Source organism: Thamnophis sirtalis, unplaced genomic scaffold, assembly GCF_051295495.1.
Source record: "Thamnophis sirtalis isolate CommonGarterSnake01/CBP01778 unplaced genomic scaffold, rThaSir2_p1.2 scaffold_2, whole genome shotgun sequence".
Lineage (NCBI taxonomy): Eukaryota > Metazoa > Chordata > Lepidosauria > Squamata > Natricidae > Thamnophis > Thamnophis sirtalis.
In genome coordinates, this window is record NW_028261382.1 from 156870004 (window position 1) to 156891780 (window position 21777).

Sequence of the window (21777 nt, forward strand, 5' to 3'; positions counted from 1 at the left end):
ATTTCTAGAAAGCAGGAAGAGTTAATGCCGTCATCTATATGCCTCCAGCCCACTGTGAAAGTGAATTCCACCTACATTTATATGCCTTTCATTTAAACTAATGTCTTTCATCTTTTGGCAGCTTTAGCAACTGTCCAATTGCCTGTTGGGCTTTAATTTCTTCTAAACAAATCTCTGCAATTCAATTGGCTACTGGGTACAGTGATAGGAATGGCTCTTTTGCATTTCCCCAGATCTGGGACTTCTGCCACTGGTTGAATATTTCAGTAGTACGGTGGTTGTATCATTTTCCTAACACATAGAGGGTCACCAATTCAATATCTGTCAAAAAAAGGTATGTTAACTTTTTTTTCTTTCTCTAAAATAACCACTTCTGACTCCTTTTTAAAAAGAAATTACCTGTGCACTAATGCTGGATCTTTTTCTATTTCTATTTTTGGTTTTGGTTTGCTGTTTACCCAAGTCAAAAATAGCCCCAATGATTAACTAGCGTGAAGCCCTTGGGAATGGAAGTAAAACCCTTCTGCCTCACAAGTGACAGCAAAAACAATGAAACAATGAATCAGTGGCTGTTAAAAACAAATGAACAGTGAAGTTGTAGCCCAGGGAAAGAGAAGAAAAAGGTAAATAAATTTAAAAGTGAAACTGGTTTCAAATCAGTGACCCTTTGCATGTTAAGCAAATGTTTAACTACTATGTCACTTGAAGAGTACTGAAATAGTAGTTGCAGTATAAATTAGTGAATCAAACCTGGGAAAATCCATAAAAGGAATTTAAAGTGGATTGGGAGACGTTTTGAGCCAGGCTGCAGTAATGGGATTCAAATATTTTTTTACTACCGGCTCTGTGGCATGCATGGCTTGGTGGGTGTGGCTTGGTGGGCGTGGCAGGGGAAGGATACTGTAAAATCTCCAATCCCTCCCCACTCCAGGGGAAGGATACTGCAAAATCCCCATTTCCTCCTGATCAGCTGGGACTCGGGAGGCAGAGAATAGATGGGGGCAGGCAGTCAGAGGTGGTATTTACCGGTTCTCTGAACTACTCAAAATTTCTGCTACCGGTTCTCCAGAACTGGTCAGAACCTGCTGAAAACCACCTCTGCCAGGCTGTGTAGAACAACCCATTGATATCTCCAGTTCAAAAACAACAACAAAAAACCTCTGGATAGTTCCCGAGAAATAGATTAAGGTCAATTCATTTTAAGCTTGTAGAAATCACCTGAAGGTCACAATTAAAACCAAGAATAAATAGCAAACAATTCACTAAAAGAGTAGGCTAGCTAGCAACAGCTGGTCTGAATGTGGTACTGCTTTAATACTGAGGGTGCTGACAGTATTGCAATATATATAATTTTACTTTTTGATGAGCAGGTTTTTTTAAAACAAATTCTTCATAATTATTCTTTTTCTTGGAATCAAAAACAATTCAAACTTTTTTCAGCTGTCCTGTCATGCAATTCCCTTCTTCCTTTAGTCTTATCACTGCATTTTCTTTAGAGCCATCTAGATCACAGCTGAGACTGAAATGTTTAATAACCATCCTTTATTCTATATATTGTTGAGAATCTGATTGAATACTGTGCAGTCACATCTTTTCAATAGCTAGGCTTCACAAGCAATAGAGAAATGCTACAGAATAAACTCATCTTAATCCATCCATAATCATTCTTTACATTTAGAGGCTAGCTTCAAATGATATCTCTCCTGAATTTTGTGCACATGTGGTTTAAGTGTGACATTCCCTCAATCTGTTTATGCAGTTTTTTTAGTGTGCTGTCATAATTTCAGTATTTTTTATTCAACGTACAAGTTTATAAGTAGTTATGAGGACTTTAAAAATGCAAACCAATGTAGATTTTGTCTTGCATGAGATCGTATGTGATTTTGTAAGCAATATTCTCTATAATGTATGAGACACATACACATACACAAATACACATACATGCACACACACACACACACACACACACATGACTTCATATACTCAAGAAAGATTCATGCACACACAGAGTAATGTACCAGTTAAATTCAACTGTTCCAAATAGGAATAGATTTTTTTCAAAAACATGTTTTTGTGTGAAAATAATAATTTAACAATAATTAATAGATGCTACAAGATTTTTTGTTGTTCACTTTTTTCTTTTTATTAAATGCTCAAGGAAACATGTGAAAACATCTAACATATTTGAATTTTCAGAGATATAACTAAATATTCAAACACTAATGTACATTTATGCTACAAATGTTATATAACAATTTATTTAAGCAGGTCTAATTAATAATGATAGATTGCACATGCTAGATTTTTAATTTACATATTTCTAACTGGTCTTTTTCAACCATCTTATTTTCCAATGCACGGAGACCGTATTTGAGTGATGTCTTATCTGACATATGCATAAGAAATAGCACTATCAAAAAAATTCAAACCACAAGGGCAAAAAAAATAATAATAACCACACAAAAGATAAATTCACAGTGTCATTTAATTTTCATCAGGTATAGTTGTGTCAAAGAGGGTCAAAGATTTTGCCAAGTTCTTGTGGACTTTATTAATATTCTAATATTCTGTGTATCATCACATAAATGGATATCACCCTATTTGGACTAGAGATTCCTATGAATTTCTATGAAGAGATAAGTGTCATGAATCCAATAGAATGCATTTCTAGTTAAATGAATGTGGGATTTGTGTCATAATTAAAAATAAGACAAAGAAATATAAAGAAATATATCATTGGCTATAGATGGAATTTATATTAGCTGTTTTGTCTGTTTAGAAAATTATAATGGTACTCACTGCCTTAATGGTTCTGGATGGTTTATAAGGTACAATAAAAACATTCATAAAAACAACAGTGTCACAGTTATAAACAAAAAATGCAAAAAAATGTAAGAAAGAAAACTAACAAAAAACAAACAAACATACAAACAGCTAAGAGCATAAAGGGCCTGTGGGAATAAATATGTTTTGAGTCTGCTTTAAATTTAATAATGGCAGGCTTGTTTTACTCTAAGATGGATAAGCTAAATTGGTGGCTGGAGTGAAACACATCTACCAATAAAAAATCCCAAGCAAATAATATAAGGATCTATCAGGATAATTTGCCCTATAAATGTGTAATTTACAGGACGCAATATGATTTTTAAAATAATCTATGATCAAAGGACCTTATACTGTAGGTGTTGGAAGGTATTTTTTTATCCTCTGTTAACAAAAAAAATATGAATAGTTACACCAGAATAATTATGATCTACCTTGTCTCAGCAGCTATTGTGGGCTGAGGGGAAGATAGAATTCACAGAATCTTCTACTCCAGCCAAATTTCTATCCTTCACTGCCAAATTTATTATAGAAGTGAATCCTAAGATGAGTAATTGTTGCAAAAATGTTATGACAATAGTGTCATCTTTTTTCTTGGCAAGCCACAGGGGGCAAGAAAATGAATTCTCATAAAATGTTAATGCTTCTAATTCTGATTCAGACTGCATTTTTGCTGAAGGAAATGTATGAAACTATTGAAAAGTTATCCTGCCCATTCCTCCATCTTTATATTCCTTTGCCCAAGTGCTCTCCCTGATAGTGACAATCTTTACATCTTGACGATATTAACATTATTCTTTAATTTTTTTCTTTACTTAAAACAGAATTGTGTCGTGGGTCATAATAGTCACTGGGACTATTTATTCTCCTGCTTGTTATCCCTTTTAAAAAAAAAATCTGAAGATGGAACTAGAACATAATGTTTTTTTAAAAGTTGCATAACACAATTGATTAAGGCAATTTGATTGAGTTGATACATCTGGTTAAATTTTCAGAGAGTTTAGTTTAATGGTGTCATTTCTGATTTTATTTTAGTATGACAGTCATGGTCCATTGGCACCAGCAAAGCAAATTTCATCTGCATTGTTTTCTATCATGGTTGCTTAATTTGATGGGAAATAGATTACTTTTGAAATGTTTTCCAAAGGAGACTTGCATGTTGGTGTATTATACTTCGGAAGTAGCTGTCATGAGTGGATGAATATATTTTCTTTTATTTGCAATAATCTCTCTTGGTATCCAACCCCATGAAGCAATTGCTGTCAGGAATGTGGCAAAGTGATAGAAAGATGTGTAATAGGAATGCATATCGCATAAAAGCATCAGCTTAAAAAAACCTGACACAAAAATCTACTCCCAAAATAATTCTAGAGAACTTCTCAAGCACCTTAAATAAGACTCTAAAACAGAAGTTTGTTTCATGTGGGGAGCACAGTAGAAGAGAGATTTTGATGTTCCCCAACTGAAATGAAAATAGGAAGCATTTGCACAAAGGATCAAAACGTTATTAAAAAAATTAGGATCTATATTGTCAGGTTACTTCGCCTGTTTCCTCCTGGATTAGTCTGCCCTGGATTTACACTGACCTTTAGACATTCTGAAATTTTCATTATCACACATCACAATGGCACATTGATGGATTCTGAGTTAGTATTGTGCAATGCTTCTGGCTTGGTTCGAAAGAAATGCTTCAGAATATGCAGGAGCACAAATGAAACACATTTTGCAGTAATGAAGCAACCACGTTTTTTTCAAGGAGTGCATGGATTACACCTGTTTTAACTGCAAGTTTATGTTAGTGCGACATTACAATAAAGTAGAATTCTTTCATTTGGGTGTGCTTCCTGTGTGGATAGCTCATAAGGCTGATAATCTACACCTGAAAATCTTTCACTGATATTGTCAACTGGTTATGTATTATTTATATAATATATTAATGTGTCATTTCATCTTCTGAAGTGGGGGTATCAAATTCGCAGCATCACAGCATCGTCACCTGATGTATTGGGACTTTCCCCCCTTTTGCTAAACTGGATGAAGGTGTGACCAGCACGTGGTGCACCCGGCCCATGGGCCAGATGTTTGATACCCCTGTGCTGAAGGGTCTTGAAGCAGCTAATACTCACCTTAATGAAACTATTCCTTGCCATACCTTTCTGCACTTCTGATTGGTTCTTGCCACTTCAGGTTGGTTTCTGGACTTGACTGTGCCTATGGTTTGAACACAGTGATCTGAGTTAGATTTTTCAGATAAGACCCTGTTTTTGTACTCTTTCTTGGATTCCCCTTTTACAAATATAATTTACAGCCACTGTTGCTAAGACAGAAAATTCCTTAGGTCATGGCCAAATCATCCCATCATATTTGGGACTAAGTCATCAGCCAGATTTTATTTTTTTTCCAGAATAGTTTAAGAACAATATATAGAATAAGAAGAATACACTTGTATACTGTTGTTCCTTATCCTTTCTTTTTATTTTTCTCTTTTTTTTTCTTTTTCTTTTTATTTTTTTTTCCTTCTCTTTTCTTTTTAGCGCAATTTTTAGTAACTGAATAGATTAATGAATAGAGAAATGCACCAAAGTGAGAAGTAGAGGAAAAGAAGAGGGAGAAGTAAGGAGGGAGGAAGAGGGGAATGTAAGGAGGATGAGAGCGGAAGGAGGGTGAGGAAGGCGAGAAAGGAAGATAGGAGGGGAAAGGGAAGTAGGAGGGGTGATTGTTGGAGGGAGAAAGGAAAGTTGGAGGGGGAGAAGAAGGGGTGTATGAAAGCGACAGGTTGGGTTTATGATGAGTTGTGTTTAGGTTGGGTTTTTTTTTATTATATTATTATTATTGCAAATATTCAGTATATAAGTGAATGTACAAAATTGAAAATGAATAAAACATTTGAAATATGAAAAAAGAACACATAATTAAGTCCAGTTAGAGATTCCATAGATGGTTTATAAGAAGTGTCACATTGTATCAGGAATAAAAAAAACACTGTTGCCTTGACAAAAAGAAAACAAGGAGAGCAAACTTAGAAATTATATGTAAAAAGCTCTGGTTATGTCCATGACAATCTAGGCTTAATATCTCCTTACCTCTATGTTCTAAAAGAGAGAGGAAAGCAACTTTGTAAAATAAAAAATAAAAAAAATCAGAGGATCAATATTTGTGGATAATCAAAACAAAACAAAAAAGATTCCAGAAAGCCAAGGTTCAGGCATCCTTTACCAGGAATAGCATCCATTGAAGATAAATTAGAAGGCTATAATATACGAAGGAGATATTTTTGTTTTGACTAAGGATGACAGGTTTGTTCTGGGTGTTAATTTCACTCTAAGAGCCCTAACCTATATCTACTCATTTACTTGTTATATTTTTAGATGGCCTGATTATTGAAGTTCTGTGGATCATTAGACCAGAGTTAATTAAAAAGTCTAAAATATAAAATAACAATAATTAGCATGAAACTACAAATCGAAATAAAGTTAAATTCAGCAACTAAAAAAATGTTCCATATAATGAAACACAAAGTTAAATGCGGTCACGATAATGCATGCAAATATATGTAGTGTTTCAAAAATTGTAATGCAGGCATTATATCAATCCCTCAGAAGAAGGTTTTTAGAAGATAGGTCACCACAACTGAAAAGTTTTCTTATCTGAAACACTTAAATAGGGATTGATAAATATGGGAGAAGATGGCCTTCACCTCATGCTAGGAAGACTAAACAATATTTTGTTAATCAAGTATTGCACTGAATAACAAAGTCTCAGTCAATTTGACAAGTGTGCAATGTGGGTGGGCGGAGCTACATAAGACAGATAACAAGGGAAACTATTTTTTCATCAGTTGATCAAGCTGTTTATGAACATGGGTTGCTCACTCATACAAACTCATGCTTAGAAATGGTCCAACGGATACATGAGATGCATGCAGAGATATACAAATAGCACTAGAAATGCTTCCTATAGTTTAGCAATAGCACTTAGACTTGTATACCACTTCACAGTGCTTTGCAGCACTCTCTAAGTGGTTTACAGAGTCAGCATGTTTCCTCAACAATCTGGGTCCTCATTTTACTAAGCCCGGCATGAAGGAAGACTGAGTTAACCTTGAGCTGGTGAGAAGCAAACTGCTGGCAATTGGCAGAATTAGCCTGCAATACTGCACTCTAACCACTGCGCCACCACTGTTTAACCTTAAGCATCCCTCCATAGATTGATAATTAGACAACTTCACAAGCTCTAAACCCTACAATTTTGGCATCTGTCTCCTGTCACCTACCTCATCCCACTCTAGAGATAATTATGGGTGTTTGTTTCCCAATCTTGTGGGATGAAGTGAATCCCTGGATATTCACCAATCTCCTTAACTTGGCCTGCAATAGAATAATTATTTTTTTGCCAAACTCATTAGTGCAGAGGAGTAGGGGTCAGCAATAGGGGCAACAAGCGCAATTTATACATCTGGATTTTTATGGTGGCTGAAAGAGTGATGAGCATCATGTTAATTATGATTGTCAGCAGTAATGGGTAAAGGAAACAATGACTGTAAAGTTCAAGGCACAAAGCAAGAAACTTTAAAAGTTGCATTAAACCCAAGGACTCTAATTTAAATTTATATTTATAAGAGCCAAGGTGGCGCAGTGGTTAAATGCAGCACTGCAGGCTACTGCTAGATCAGCAGGTCAGCGGTTCAAATCTCACCGGCTCAGGGTTGACTCAGCCTTCCATCCTTCCGAGGTGGGTAAAATGAGGACCCAGATTGTTGGGGGCAATATGCTGACTCTCTGTAAACCGCTTAGAGAGGCCTGAAAGGCCTATGAAGCGGTATATAAGTCTACTGCTATTGATATTAAATTTAAAAATGTCATCAAATCGAAATAACAAAACACTAAAGGGAGATATGTCTTGAAATTAGAAAATAATAACGGAGTTGGGAAGAAAGAGACAAGGAAAGGCAATCCACTGCCTTTTGGTAACCATTATAGTTAGCTTCCAAATTTATTTATTTTCCAAGACCAAATGCAAGTGAGGGGGGGACCAGCAATACAGTATAACTATAAAAGGTATAATTATAAAAGGGAATTTTAAACATTGTGAGAAAATCCTAAAGCAGTTAATAGCTAACAATAAATAGAATGAAGGATGAACCAGATGACTTCTAATAGCCATTGATAAGAATTTTGCAAACCGCAGTACTTCAAGGTTTTGGAAGAGTGATCACCTGGGAGAAGGGTTACAATGCCTATTGGAGTTCTTAACAATTAGAAGTTTAGAAGTGTAATAACATTTATATGCCGTAGGACTCCAGGTGGCTAACAATAGCAATAGCAATAGCAGTTAGACTTATATACCACTTCATAGGGCTTTCAGCCCTCTCTAAGCAGTTTACAGAGTCAGCATATTGCCCCCAACAACAATCCAGGTCCTCATTTTACCCACCTCGGAAGGATAGAAGGCTGAATCAACCCTGAGCCGGTGAGATTTGAACAGCTGAACTGCAGAACTGCAGAGCTGAAGTAGCCTGCAGTGCTGCATTTAACCATAACACGGTGCCTCCCACTCCCACCTCCCCCAGTCGTCGCAGAAAGATACCATGGTCGATGGTATCAAAGGCTGCTGAGAGGTCAAGAAGCACCAGAATAGAGGAATGTCCTCTATCCCTGGCTTGCCAGAGATCATCGTTCAGCACGACCAAAGCAGTTTCAGTGGAGTAACCAGGCCTGAAACCTGACTGAAAGGGATCTAGATAATCAGCTTCATCCAAGGTCCGTTGGAGCTGAAAGGCCACCACCTTCTCAACAACCTTCCCTACAAAAGGGAGGTTGGAGACTGGATGGTAGTTGTCAAGAATAGCTGGATCCAGAGAAGGCTTCTTAAGGAGGGGTCTTACCACTGCATCCTTTAGGGGCAGCGGGAAAGATCCCTCCTGTAGACATGTATTAACAATCCTCTGGAGCCAGCCTCGTGTGACCTCCCTGCTGGTCGAAACCAGCCAGGAGGGACACAGGTCCAGTAAACAGGTGGAGGTACTTACAGCTCCCATGGCCTTGTCCACTTCCTCAGGAGTAGCAAGCTGGAACTCGCTCCAAGAAATCCGATCAAGGCCCACTCTCGGCATCTCAGCAGGTACTGTCCAAGTGGAGTCCATGTCCGTCTGAATCTGAGTGACTTTGTCCGACAGAAACTGAACAAATTCCTCAGCTCTTCCCTGCAAGGGTTCATCCGCATCCCTCCCTTTCAGGAGGGAGCGGGTTATTCTAAACAGGGCGGCCGGGCATGATTCTGAGGACGCAATGAGAGTGGAAAAATGTGAACATTTAGCCACCCGAATCACCACTAGATAAGTCCTAATAAAGGCTCTTAATTGTGTTCGTTCAGATTCGGATTTACTGGCCTTCCAGAGTCGCTCTAGGTGTCTCTTTTGGCGCTTCATCTCCCGGAGTTCCTCGGTAAACCAAGGAGCCCTCCTGGATGCACTGCCGCAGAGAGGCCGCAAAGGCGCAATCCAATCAAGAGCCCCAGCCACGCTCTGTTCCAAGCAGCGACCAAGGACTCCGTCGGACTGTGGGCAAGGGAGTCAGGTATCTCCCCAAGCTCCGTCTGAAATATCAAAGGATCCATCAGGTGCCTGGGGCAGAACCATTTAATTGGTTCCACCTCCCTGCAGTGGGGGAGTAGTTGCAGAAAATCAAGCCTCAGTAGGAAGTGATCTGACCATGACAAGGGCAAGATCTTTATGCCCTTCAATTCCAGATCACATCTCCACTGCCCTGAGAGAAACACAAAATCAAGAGTGTGTCCCGCTGTATGAGTCGGACCCTGAATTACCTGGGTAATAATTGGAAATATTTAATATGATTGCCATTTAGTGCATAACTTTCATTTCAATACTACATAAGACAAAGTAAAGGTAAAGGTTTCCCCTTTCCAGTCATCTCCTAGGGAGCAGTACTTATCTCTATTCCTTAGCTGAGGGAGCCAGTGGTGTCTGAAGACATTTCCATGGCCTTGTGGCCAGTATGAGTATAAGTTAAGGCATATGATACGCTGTTACCTTCCCACCATTGATCACCTTGCATTTGCATGCTTTCAAACTGCTAGGTGGGCAGGAGCTGGGGCAAGTAACAGGCCCTCACCCTGTCATGCAGCACTCCAGTCTTGAACCTCAGCATCTTTAACCACTGAGAATCACACCAAGATATACTACCAAGAAATCTGACTTAAAATAAGTTTGGCTGCCATATGGCAGACTCATATATCTATCCATTTTTTCTCTCTAATAGGTAGCACCTGAATTTGGGCTAAATAAATAAATTAATTACATGGAGTATATAAGATATTAATGAAATATCTAAGGAAAGTTCTGGGAGGAGAAAAAATTGTGCTATAAAAGGGATACAAAATGTTGATTCTCTCCTTTTGAATATCTAGATACCAAGTCCTCTGCTTTAGTTCAGCCATGACTTTATCAAGTTCCAAAGCAGATAGTGCTGACATATGAAATGTGCCAAATCATCATTAATTTGTCTTTTTAGGGTGGAATAGAACCTATCAGGCAAGATAAGATGGACTAAGGAACTTCTTTATAGATTTGCTTCAACCAGAATCAAAATAAGCAAAAGTCTTAATTAGACCTCAAGGGAAATCATGCGAATTTCAGCTGTGTCAGAACACTAGAAGTTGAGTAAGGTACTTGTAATATTTTCAAGAATTTGGATTGAATAGTTTCTAACGTAAGAGATTCTTTATATATACATATAGCATCAAACCTAGAACTTTGACTTTAAATAGCTCAATAGCTGCTGGGACATAATAATTACCAAAATGACTTTTAAATTTAGAGGAATACCTTTGGAGTTTTTTCTAGAAGCTCCCTTGTTTGAATATAGACTGATAGAGAATTATAAATGGAGTTACCTAGATATTAAAAAAAATATCTGCTCAATGGGTTTGCCAATCTTCATCTATTTAATTGGGATCTTAGTATTTCCTAAACTCTAGGGAATACTGTATTTTTGTTTTAGAATGGTATATGTTGAGTAGAGAACAGTAAAGCAATGGAGATTTAAGTCATATTCAAATACTTGGATTACAGATGGTAGCCCGGGCATAAAGGAAAATAAAGATAGAGTACTGAGCAAGGAAGGGAAGCTGGAATTCTGACTTACCAGACATCTCAGCAATATTACTGATGTAAAAGTTAAATAATACTGGGATGAGGATACAGCTTTACTTAACATATTATTTTACACAAAATAGGTTAGAAAACCAAATATATTGTCCTTAACTTGATAGATAGATATATCATGCTATAATAGCATTATTAGCTTAAGAAGACAGTGGTCTATTAGTCTAATACAGTAGGCTAATTTCTTCCACTATCATTTTTGTGGATAAAAATCAAAGGCTGCCCTCACATCAATAAAGATTTCACAGAAGACACATTTATGCTGGTTATAGTATTTCTCAGTTAGTGATGTAGTATGGTATATTGATCCATGGATGACTATTCAGTCCTGAAGCTGGCTGGCTCTAGGACAGCCTTTCTCAAACTTGGCAACTTTGTCTGGACTTCAACTCCCAAAATTCCCCAGGCAACCATGCTTCTAGGAGGTGAAGTCCACACATCTTAAAGTTGCCAAGGTTGTTGTTCTGGGATAAGCATGTTTTCAGAGGACATCCAGGCAAAAAGGTTTACAATATAGAAATCAATAATATAATCTGATGATTACAGGTAGAAGTTTAATTGCTTGGCCATTGGTTGGATCACATTTATCCCCTTTTTTGTAAACTGGGATAATATTAGAGTAAATCCAAGATTTTTTTTTGGGAGGGGGCACAAAGAAGTATTTATGACTGTGAAGAGGGGAGCATACATAGATGCCCAGAAAGTGGAACAATTTAATATTAAGAATTCTGGTAAGATTAAGTCTTTATCAGGAGCTTTACTATTTCCGAACTGAGAGGTTTCCAATTAATTTTAGGACTCTGTAGGTGAAATTGGGGACCAATCATTATAGAAACATTTCTGTAGATATCACTATTTTAAAATGACCTCAGTACCAATATCTGTCTCTCAATGAATTTTCAAACTTTTAATAAACATGTTTCCATTTTAAAATAGATTTCAGTACTTTGAGCATTAAAGTAATAGTTAAGGAGCATAACATGACACCAAGCCAGTGGTGGGTTTCAAAAATTGTTCGAACCTACTCTGTGGGTGTGGCCTCCTTTGTGGAAGTGGCTTACAGCCCATGTGACAGGATGGGAGTGGCTTGCTGCCCATGTGACCGGATATGAAGATGCCGATGACACTTATCAGAAACACCTTAAATTACCTCACACACAGTACTGGCATGCATAAGAATATGATGTAAACTTGTTTTTTAAAAGGCATCTTTGGTTTGCGTTAAAACAACTTCAACACACGCAATGTTCTGATTGCACCACAAATGCAGTAGTCATCCTTACCTTTCACAGAGACACTGAGTTTTATAAATATGAGCATGATAGTGTAGAATAATCATATCCAAGGACCAGTGGTGGGTTTCAAAAAATTTTGGAACCACTTCTGTAGGTGTGGCCTGCTTTCCGGGTCCACTGGTGGAACCTCTTCTAACCGGTTCGGTAGATTTGACGAACCGGTTCCATCGAATAGATGCTAACTGGTGGGAACCCACCTCTGCACCAAGCCAATATCAAAAATGAAAGAAAAGATCAAATAATTGTTCTAACATGAGAAGTGAACTTTGAATTTCAGGATAGCAGAACTCTAGAGTAAGAAAGGTGAAAGAGAAATATATTTGGGAAAGTAAACAAGTATACTTTTGGTCATTTTTTTTAAAGTAGCTAAAAAAAAGAAATAGGTGAATGTGTGAATGCTAATTCATGAACCAATTTCCTTACTGGGTAAATGTTATATGTACTGTATTATACTATTGTTTATTGATAAATCAGTCTTCAAAACATAACTTTGTACTGAAGGGAAAACGGATGGTTTAAATAACTACAAAGTGCTCTGAGAACACAGAACCTGACAAAGAATTTAAAAAATGTTTACTTTTACCTGCCAAACTGAGTGATACTACTGAAGATAATCTTATTACTTCTGGCTCTGTTACTATTATAAAATCGTAGAATATTATATATCCTGTGGCTTGGCTGAGAATAGTATGTTTATCTTTATTTGTACTGATCTTTGAAATACTAATATTTCCATTAAATACTTCTCAAAATAAGTTCTGTTAAAAAAACAAGGCAACCCATGTTGTACATTAATTCAAAAGATGGACTGTGTGGGTAATTATTTTATGAAGTTTTTTTTTTAAAAAAAAAAAACACCTGAGATTACAGTATAAGGTGTTACCTCACACACGGCTCATAACTAGGAAAAGTTCTATCCTCCATAAAGTTTCAGCCTTTAGACCCAAATAAATCAATTGCAAAAACTCATAATTTGGTTTCTGTGCCATGGCATTGACATCACCAAAACAGACAGGATTACAAGATGAAAATCAGAACCTCTTATTGAGAAAATTGTTTACGTAAAACAAAAATTCCACCGATACTATTTTATCTCCTACTAGCTGTACCCGGCCACGCGTTGCTATGGCCCAGTCTAGTTAAATGGAAAAGAAAGAAAAGAGAAAGTGCTAGTTACTAATACGTTTAATTTTACAATGCTTGTGGGTATACAATAATTTTTGTTGTTCCATTGTCTGTGCAGATATAGAGATTTTCTGGTTTGCTGACTTTAGAACACACAACATATAATTGTCCATGTGAGAAACAATTTTCAATTGCTGGAAAGACGTTGGACCGGGCACATTTACCAATAGCATGTGAAGAAAGAAACATTCCCAGGGTGGTTCCCACCAGGCAGGGTCATGTTGTTGCCAGCAGCGGAAAGGTTCATGAGGGTCTTGCCTACATGGCAGGCCGTGCCACTCACTGCACCGGCCACGGCTCCCTGGCAGAGGCAGCCCCCGCATGGAAGTGAGCCACGATGGCCCCTGCAAGAGCTGCCACAGAGGACGCTCCCACAGGCCCTTGCCTGGCACCCTCCAAGCTCCCCACGACAGGCCACCACCAGAACGACGGGCTGGATGGGGACCCTCCGGACATGGGCGGGGGACCCTAGCATGGGAGGGAGGCTGGGGGGTGTACCCCATGGGTGTAGTTGAGTGGCAGGTGGGTGCTGCCATTGATCAGGCCTCGGGGCTGCTGGGCCAGGTGAGGCTGGTTGGGGGAAATGGTGCCGGGGCTGTCAGCCTTGTGGAAGTTGTTGAGCATCTCCTCGGAGGAGCTGCGCTTGGGCTCCCCCAAGTTGGTGGTCCGGAAGAGCGAGACATCCAGCATCTCAGAGGAGAAGTCCTCTGTGTGTGACTCTTCCAGGTCATTGCAGCTGTCTGAGTCTTTGATGATACTGTTGTTGGAGCTGAGCTGGCCGACATCTGCGCCGGGGTCTTGCTGGTGATCTGGAAGCCACTCTTCTTCTTCAACTGGGCGCCTGCTGGACCCCTGATGCCTCCTCCTCCCTGTGAGAGCAGCACCAGGCAGAGATGCCCTGGGAGGGCAGGAGGAGACAGAGACAGAGGCGATGGCGGAGGCCGGGGGAGGCGGCATCAGCTGGGCCAGCAGGCCGTGAGGAAGTCCTCCAAGCTGGCGCTGCTTCTGCTGCTGCTGCTAGCCTACCAAGGCAGCATCGCGAGCTGCACCACCTTCTTCCTCTCCTGTGCCTCTGCTGCTGAGTCAGGCTGCTGCTGCAGCTCCTGCTGCATTGGGGCCTGTGGGAGGAAGGCCCAATTTTGCCACCGATGATGACGACGATGCCCTCCTCAGACACCGTCCCGGCTAGGCTGAGGAGGAGAGGAGGAGGAGGTGGCTGCCACCCCCAGCTTCCCTCAGCGGCGGCAGTGAGAGAAGGCGGCTGGTGTCCCCTGAGGAGCAGGAGGAGGAGGAGGAGGGAAGAGCCGCCCCTGGCAATGTGGACACGAGGCAGCCCTCACCAGCCATGGTCCCATCCAGAGACACCCCCGCCACTGACACCGCCGCTGCTGCCCCGTCGAAGCTGCCTTGTGAGGCTGTAGCTGGTTCTCTATGAGGGGGGTGATGAGCGTGCATGACTGGCCGGGGGGAGGCCAGCTTAAGGGCGGGGGAGTCAGCCAAGGGATGGCGCGGGCTCCACCCCGCCGCAGACAGAAAAGGCCCAGCGGGACGGGAGGGGAGAGAGGGGAAGCCAAAGGGCTTTGTCTCCCCTTGGCAAAAATGGCCGAAGCTCATCGGAGGAGGGGCAGAAAGGGGAAAGGGTGCGGCCGCACCCCAGCCACACATATAAATGGACCATCAGGAGAGAGGCAGAACTGTTCTGACTACACTATACTCACGAAATGAACACTATGGTAAATGACACAGCTCAATTTCAACGCAATGTCACACGAAATAATTAAATCAAAATGAAAATAAATCAAAATCTATGAAAATTCAATATAACAATGCATTCGGAAAAATTGAAATGGAATCGTGAAATATTTAGTACAGCGTGTGTTGCTTTTATGTCCAACAGATGGTGCTGGTTTTCAAATAAACATGTTTTTACCTGTCACAGGTGTGACATCTATATAATATAGGTATAAAAAACACGCGCGTATTCGCATGCAACATTGTGTCAAAATTTCGAAGCAATTGGTGAAGAACTTTCGGAGATTTAAGATTTTGAACAAACAAACATACATTTATATTTTTATTTTTATAGATTTCAACCATGTTACATTCACACATTTGAGTCTTCATTTTATTCCCATGATTAATGACATGCATATTACCAGTGTGTAAAACCTGATGCTTACTTGGTTCCGAAAAATAAACCATACTACTTTTAAACCGTGTAACATTTTTGGCAATGCTGTAACTTTGAGAACTACAAATATTCATACACGAGACAAAAAACTGTTAATTATTCTTCACATGTATAACAAATTCTTAATTATATATGGATATAGTTTCCCTTACTACAAATGAAATGCTACATTAATCTCATCCAAGAGTTGTTGATCCTATATATTGTTCACTCTTACTGATTCTAAATTCATGTTTTGCACTTTATAACATATGTGAAAGAACTTCATGAGAACTAGTTATTCTGAAATGCCAGCTGCTCAGAAACTTAAATTCCCACATTGTGCATATTTGTTTGGAAGCAAGTCTGATTACATCAGTGGCACTTATTAAGACTTTGGTGTAATATATCTATGCAGATCTTTGAAGATGCTGTTCATTTCTTTAGAGTTTTAGTCAATGTCCCTCTGAAACACTTTCATGAAGTAGGGCCAACCATTTTCTCAGAAGGTGGTAGAAAAAGAGGACTGTTTTGTAACAGAACATGCTATTTGGGAAAAATGTTTACTAACTGGGACTTTTTGTAGATATAGATTAGAATAATGTATTATCATAAAGAACATTACCATATCAGGCACATATTGTAAACCTCCAAAACACAAAAGGGAGATGAATGAATATTGTAAAGAAAAAAATTGGGGTTTTATTGTTGTTTACCTCAAGTGCATATACAGTAGTAAAGGCAACCATCAGTTTTGTCATTCATAAATGAAATGTTTTAATCTGGATTTAAAATAACTGGTAAAAAATTCAACTGTGGCTTTAAAAGAATTTCAGATTAAAATATGTCATTTTGACCAATGGTTACATGTGCATTGCCCCTGCAATCCTCCATTTCATAGTGGCAAGGTAGATGGGTGCAATTCAGACTTTTTTGAAATGGAAATAATTTAATAATAATTTCATTAAAATTAGTACATTTTAATAGATTATTTCAGGATTCCTAAAAATCTTCAAAATAGAGTGGAAAGAACAGGAAATGAAATGCTAAATAATTATGGGAAGAAAAATTGCAAGTGACAGATGTGTCTAATTGCTAGATCGAAACTATATATATATATATATATATATATGTATGTATGTATGTATGTATGTATATACACACATACATATATACATACATACATGCATGCATACATACATACTTACATACCAGTAAGGGTATGGCTAGCTGATGAGAGCTAAATAGCTTGAAATAGATCTATACTAGTCTCCCTTTATTTATTTATCAGCACAAATACAATATATATCATATATTATGATGTATTTCCAAATAATCATGAATTTGATTGTTAAAAAAACCAAAATGTATACGTTATTACTAATGAATAGCTATTATAAGCATATTAGTATACAGAGAGTCCTTGACTTATGACTTGTTAGGTAGCAACTGTTTGAAATTACAATGAACTTCCCTGGGGATACTTATTCAAATCCATAGATCTGATGGTGCCCCCCCCCATGGTCATATGACTACATTTTAGGCTCTCAGCAACTGACCCACATTTATAGCCCATTGCCGTGTCCCACAATCATGTGACCACGTTTTATCCATTTTTGCTGAAAACCAGCATTTATTTCCATTTGGCAAAAGTGGCCCATAGCATACAATTGATTTACTCAATGACCACTGCCTGCTGTTGCTGCAAAGAAAAAAATCATGTCAGTCATGTCTTGTCAGTCATGTCTCGTCAGTCATGTGGGTGGCTCACTTCATGGGCATTACAATTTATGGTCATAATGAGCAGGCTCCAATCACTTCATAATTTGAGGGCTATCTATATTCAAGATGCAGACAGAAAACGTATCACAAAGCTTCAGATAAGAGAAAAAAAATCATTTTCCAAGGACAGTATATTTTATTGTATAGGATTGGCCAATTTTCACAATGAAGATTCATGATGAAATAAATGGGTTGTGTGATCCCCTGTGTGCTTTTTTGACATGAAACTGTCCTTTAAGTCGTTCCCTATTTTAAGCTATTAATCTCAAATCCCATTTTTGTTTTTCTCCACTTTTTATAAGCAATAGGTCTTGCAATAGGTCCCCAGACTTCATATAAATTTGCATGCGTCTCTCTTTAAAAAGAATAAAGTCATTTAATTGCTCTCTTCCCACTGTCAGAGGACATTTGCCTATGGCAAAAAGCTGTTTTCTCAGAATGAACTCCATTGTAGACTCTTGTAGAGGTCTAACAAAACCAACTTCTGTTTCTTTTCAGAGAGTTAATCTGACTATGAAACTGATTTGTTTCCATGAGAAACTTAACATGACCAAGCCTTAAACTGGGATTTTTATCTCAATTATCAAATATTAATCTATCTTCAATTATAATTACATAGTTAAACAAGTTGGCAGGAAATCACTTCTGATACATAATACAATTTAAGATCTTTTTTTAAAAAAAAAATTCACAAGTATCATAAATCTGACACTTTATCAGAACTAAATTGAGCTGAAACGACTCACATTTAAGAACAATGTCAAAAAGTGCCTTTCCTTTTCAGTGAATTCTGATACTTCCATATTGACATTTATCATTTTCCACAGGGACATATCTTTGAGGCAACACCAGCTTCAGATAAAGTAATTCATCCCCTAAAGTGCTTCTTAATGGGCAGCATCATGTGACTGACAAATCAAGGTGAGAGATAGCCAGCCATCAAAGAAAAAACATGGCTACAGAAAAGATTGAGTGATGGGGAAACAAAAACATCACAAAATCACAAGTGAATATCTACTAGATAGCCTTCTTCTGCGAAGGCAAATAAAAAAGAAAAAAAGTGAAGTACAATATTCTGAACAAATTTATGTGCAATATTCATAATTTTATATAATTATCTCTATCAGTTTCTTCTTTAACATGAAAGGGATAGCTTTATCTCTTCCAACAAAATGAAACAGGAGGCTTGCATCTTACTAAGGTAACACATTTATTGCTATTTAAGTTTTCATAAATCTCAGGACACAGTCAGATGTATAGATTAAGGTTTCAAGGGAGGAGAGCTGACTGGGAAGAAGGAGATAGAACTGTAGAGTATTTCTGCCTACATTTCTCATATTTTTTTCATCCTAAACCACATTGAATGCAATATCTATTTCTTATCTCTCTATTTCATCTGTCTGTCTGTCTGTCTGTCTGTCTGTCTGTCTGTCTGTCTGTCTGTCTGTCTGTCTGTCTGTCTGTCTGTCTGTCTGTCTATCTATCTATCTATCTATCTATCTATCTATCTATCTATCTATCATCCTTTCCTCCCTCTCTCTCTTTCTTTCTCCCTCTCTCTCATCTCTCTCTGTCATCTCTTTCCTTTTCTGGGAACTTGTTCCAGTCATCTGTTCCTCACTTGGATCCTACAAAAATTATAGATTTTATTTGACCGATTTTATGCAAACAACATTCTATTCATTTTAGTCTTGCTTAAATCTAGCTGATGGTCTTGTCATATCTATAGATGCAGACATGTACACACTCAGATATTTTCTTTTTTATTTGCATTATTGAAAGATTTTCAATATATAGTTTTACTGGAATGGTGCAGAATGAAAGGTATTCAGTTTTATTTTCAGCTGTTATCAGTTGTATTTTTTTTTAAAAAAAACCTCTCAAAAACTATTACATTAAAATAATTAAAATAAGTTGTGGAATTTTTTTTAAAAAACCACCCCTCTTTATACTTTATGAAAAAACCCAGTAGTTTGGTTCTTATACTGTCAAAATAAGAACAATACCTTGTTGTAAACAAGTTTATGAAATAAAAAATACTTAACATGTATACAAAAGGAGCTGTTTTCATGCTGGAGTAAAGCTAGATCTACTATACCTGGGTTGTCACAACTCAGATGATCACTAGCAGCAAAATTTAGTGCTTTTTCTCTCTCATGTGTCATCTAGTGACCATCTGAATTTTGACAGTTTAGGTACAGTTTTAATGCCATTTTGTTTTGTTTTGTTTGTTTTGTTTACTGCAGGGATGGACTTGTTTAAATGTCAGACAAATCTAGGGTAAGCATGTATATGTTACTTAAAATTTTAAGCTTCATTATTAGCATTTTTAAAAGGTGAAATTAGCATTTTACTATGGCAGTCTAGGCCTCTTTTTTCCAAATCACATTCTCTCCCACTAAGCCAAGGTCATTTCCTTTGATATGCAAAAACTAGCCTTTTCAGTAACTAAACAATAGGGAGCATATTCAGAAACTTCCTGAATTTACCTGTAAGTGTTAAGAAAGAAAGATATTCTGACTGCGAAAGGAAATGATGAAACCTGTAAATTTGCCACTTGTGGCAAGTTATCTAGAATCAATGTTTTCCGTTGTTCAATTTTCATGTCTAATCAATGTCTTTTATTGTTTGATTAGTTGCTTTCTGGTGCATCACATGTGCCAAATTTATGTAAGTTTCTGTACCATACATATGACATTCCCCACCCCTTAATAAATGTTTTTGTCAATCAGAAAGGTCAGCAGTTTGGTGGTTTGAATCCCTAGCACCACATAACAAAATGAGCTCACGTTACTTGTCCTGGCTTCTGCCAACCTAGCAATTCTAAAGCATGGAAAAATGCAAATAGAAAAATAGGAACCACTGTTGGTGGGAAGGTAACAGTGTTCTGTGGGCCTTTGGCATATAGTATGCCAGCCACATGACCATGGAGACATCTTTGGACAGTGCTGGCTCTTTGGCTTTGAATCAGAGATGAGCACTGCCCCCTATAGTTGGAAATGACTAGCACATATATTCAAGGAGAACCTTTACCTAACCTATATATGTGTGTGTTTGTAAAAGCTACTTCAGAGAGTATTTTTCTTCCAAATTCAGAGACACTCCATGCCTGAGTTTCTAAGCAACTTGTAGCTGTTCTGAATATGATTAATTGGACTACTTGCATTTTTGGTAAAAGCTCACACCATTTCATATTTATAACCAGGAATAGTGTGTAGCAATCTTCCTCTGCTTTGAGGTTTTCCTGGTTATTTCTGGCTTCCTGGATAGTTCAGATTTTTCAAGGATAATTTGCTGAAGTTCTCAATGTTAATCTGATGTGAAATCATATTTGGCATCTCCTAGCAATTTGAAGAAATGTTTACCTCAGTCTTTCTTTTGGCTCATATATCTACAAATTGTAAATTTGTTTTTCTCAGTTCTGAGATCTACTCCCTTCAGCCATAGTGATCTTCAGAACCTTTATCAAATTTCAACCAATTGGTCCCCAACTGACTGAGCTATTGCTTGATTATGGTCTAAAGATCTGATTAATCAAGTGCTTCTTCCTATCTGACACTTTCCTTAATGGCATTCCTTTAATGGTCAATCTAAAGGACTTTCAAGTTACCCATCACATGTGTTGCCTTTGCACATAATAATTGTACTTTATTCTTATGCTAGTCCATGTATGTGTATAAAAAAACAGTTTCTCCCACTTGGCATTTTCAGACTGACAGTTTGATGGCTATTACTATTAACAGAACAGTCATAACCATCTTCTGCTGAATGCAAAGTAGCAGCAATATGCTTCTGACCTACTTGTTTACATTATAATACTTTTTAGAGGTAACTCTCAGCATATAAAATTATGAAACCATTTTTATTTACTGAGGGTAACAAGGATGCTTCCAGGCCTTCAAAATGTCTCACTTAGGTCACAATATATTCTCATGATTCCATCTCTTTTGTTAGGCAGGCCTGCAAGGATTTCAATGCAGAGTCTGGCAGCTTAAAGGAGAAGACGTCTTTTGCCTGATGAAACTGTTTGGGAAGTATAAACTTGGAGAGGCTGGGCTAGATTACTGCCCTCAGGTGAGAGCAGGTAAGGGCAAGCAGGTAGGTGCTGCCTGCCAGGGCTTTTAAATGTCAGGTTTCCCCTCTGACCCATGTGAAAAAAGAGTGGTGCAGTGGTTAAATGCAGCACTGCAGGCTACTTCAGCTGACTGCAGTTCAGCAGTTCGGCTGTTCAAATCTCACCGGCTCAGGGTTGACTCAGCCTTCCATCCTTCCGAGGTGGGTAAAATGAGGACCCAGATTGTTGTTGGGGGCAATATGCTGACTCTGTAAACCGCTTAGAG

The 21777-nt window shown here is 38.2% G+C and overlaps 1 long non-coding RNA gene across 2 annotated transcripts in view; it reads left to right on the forward strand.

Annotated features, from left to right (window-relative positions):
• Positions 1–469: 469 nt before the first annotated feature.
• Positions 470–21777, forward strand: part of LOC148049245 (uncharacterized) — a 92704-nt gene continuing 71396 nt past the window's right edge. Inside the window, exons 1-2 of one of the 2 annotated variants that reach the window (XR_015695399.1) lie at positions 470–623; positions 21392–21535. This is a non-coding gene — a long non-coding RNA (uncharacterized LOC148049245). The remainder of the gene's footprint in view (positions 624–21391; positions 21536–21777) is intronic. The other variant, XR_015695400.1, reaches the window with a different exon arrangement.